We start from the raw sequence: 2694 nt of genomic DNA, 5'->3' as shown, positions 1-2694 counted from the left end.
TAGGATAGGTCCAGGGTCTGACGTGAGGCCGTCCTGGGCGAACTGTCTGGAGAGAGCGTCTGCCTTAGCGTTCTTGGAACCAGGGCGGTAGGCGAGGTGGAAATTGTAAGGCTCAAAGAATAAGGCCCTACAGGCCTGCCTTGGGTTGAGCTGCTTGGCAGAACGAATATGGATCAGGTTCTGATGATCAGTCCAGATCAGAAAAGGGTCTTTCGCTCCCAGGAGCCAATGCCGCCACTCTTCTAAGGCCCACTTGATTGCCAGGAGTTCTCGGTCTCCGACACCGTACTGTTGCTGTGTGGGAGAAAATTTCCTTGAGAAATAGCAGCATGGGTGAAGTTTTCCATCCGGGCCGTGTTGAGAAAGGACGGCGCCAGCGCCAACATCGGAGGCATCCACCTCCACCACAAAATCTGATGTCTGAGCGGCGAACAGGTGGGTGGCGTCTCTTTTAAACCCGGCCCCGTGATCAGCTGATCACCGGCTGACATCCTCTGCCTATAAACTCAAATAACCAATCAGGAGTGGCCTTTTACAAAACCACAGCCTTGATCTTCCAGATGTATCAGTATCACATCACAAGTGTTGCCATTTCTTATCATTACAGCATTTTCTCAGAAGCTTATTGTTCATCCATCTAAACACTCATTAGATAATCATGTACATCATTGTTCTTTGTCTGCTGCTGCTAAATGTCCATCTTTGCATATTCGCAGACTCTCCCATTGGTTGATCTTTATCTATAAATCTCTCCTTGGGCTGGTTCCATCTTATTTATGTGTTTATATGTGTGAAAACCACAACCAATACAACCTTCGTTCGAACAAAATCATACAATTGATTGTCCCAAAAATCAGAACAGAATTGGGGAAAAGGGCTTTTAAATATGCTGCCCCTGCTTCCTGGAATAATCTGCAGAAGGAACTGAAATGATCAGAATTGGTTACCTTGGGAGAGTTTAAGTCTGTCTTAAAGGAACGAGAGAACAGCTCTTTTACTCAGTGTGTTGTTTTTAATGTACTCTTAATTTGATCTGTTATTGTATATTTTACACATGTTTGTATGGGATATTGTATTTGTTTTAAATGTTATATACCTATGTGGTATGTGACTTTTGTTGCCATGATGCCAGGTCTCAATTGGAAATGAGATTTTTAATCTCAATGAGATTTTTACCTGGATAAATAAAGGATTAATAATTAGTACATTTTAAAGCTACACGTTACCTGTACTGTTATTATAAAATGATTTCTCTAATGCACCTTCTTGAGTTATTGATCATATTGCTCCTGTCAGAACAGAACATGGTCCACCTAAATCATCCTGGAGAAACTTTGAAAATATGGGAAGAAGAATCTGCTGAATACAAGAAGGAGCAATGAATTCATTTTGAAATCTATGAAACTAAGCTAAAGGCTTTTTTATTTCCATTCATCAATAAACGATTTAATCATTGTAATTAATCTATCAACTGTTTCAGTGATGAGTGTTTCTAAACAAAGTTTATAATATTAGAGGGAATATTTAGTCATTTCTCTGCCATACATACACATGACTGCCATAAGCATCACATCCACATGTTCACCTGTAAAATCTAAAAATCCGGAAGAATTTCACCAGCAGCTCCCTGCAGGCTGCTATCACCCTCTACACTCTGCTCTAATCACATCACAACTCACATCCAGTGGTAATACATCACAGACCTATATCTAATCTTTATTAGATATAAAAAAAACAGCAGCTGAATGAACCCAATCTAATCACAGGACAGAAAGGTCTTACTGAAGTCATCAGTGACCTGAGGAGTGAGAAACTCTTGGTTCTTGATCTCACTGCTGTGTTTGATACTGTTGTTAATGACATTTGAATTAAAAGGGTTCATGATTCAGTCAGTTTAACAGGTCAGGTTCCTGATCGGCTCTCATCGTATCTAAAGAGTCGACATGTCTTACATTTCAGTTATCTGTTTTAGATCTGCACAAATGTAAAATCAGTCACGGGTTCCTGGTCAGGGGTCAGGGGTCTGTCCCTGGACCATAGTCACACTTGGTACTGTCATAAGGAAGCATATTATATATCCTACCATTCCTGTGCAGATGATGCACAGTTGTACTTCAACCTTGGCTTGATTCAAACACTTCAAGAACTTTGTAGAACTGCACAGAGACGAGGCAGAAATATGTACTGTCGTGCAAAAACAACAGAACCTCGGTTCCTATTTATCCTCCCTTTCTCTTAAACACAGTGAGCGAGTCAGCCACGGCATTATTCTGGTAAGATTACCACAACTGGTTTCTTACAGAGACCCTCCAGGCATGCATGCAGTGAGATCTCTCAGGTCATCACAGGTCTTTTTCCTGTCCTGTCTGGCAGCTTTTTCAATCACAGTTATGATCTGAATGCTCTGTTGTGCCAAACACACGTTGCTCTATAACCTCTCTCGGGCTCGTTTGGTTATTTATTTATTTCTATTCACCTTATTTCAGTTATTACATATATGTGGCGTACAGGATGACCCTAACTGCCACAGCTGTAAGAAAACATACATGAAACACAAAAAGGGGGCCCAGGGGTCAGGGGTCAGTTCTTGGGAGCAAGCAGACCTGAGATCAGTTACATCTGTGCTGAGATTTAAAAACTCGCATCCTTCTTCTCAGTATCTGTGTGTGTGTGTGTGTGTGTGTGTGTGTGTGT

Source organism: Haplochromis burtoni, unplaced genomic scaffold (assembly GCF_018398535.1).
Source record: "Haplochromis burtoni strain Fernald_Lab_line unplaced genomic scaffold, NCSU_Asbu1 Contig_582, whole genome shotgun sequence".
Taxonomy (NCBI): domain Eukaryota; kingdom Metazoa; phylum Chordata; class Actinopteri; order Cichliformes; family Cichlidae; genus Haplochromis; species Haplochromis burtoni.
This window is presented reverse-complemented; position numbering follows the sequence as displayed.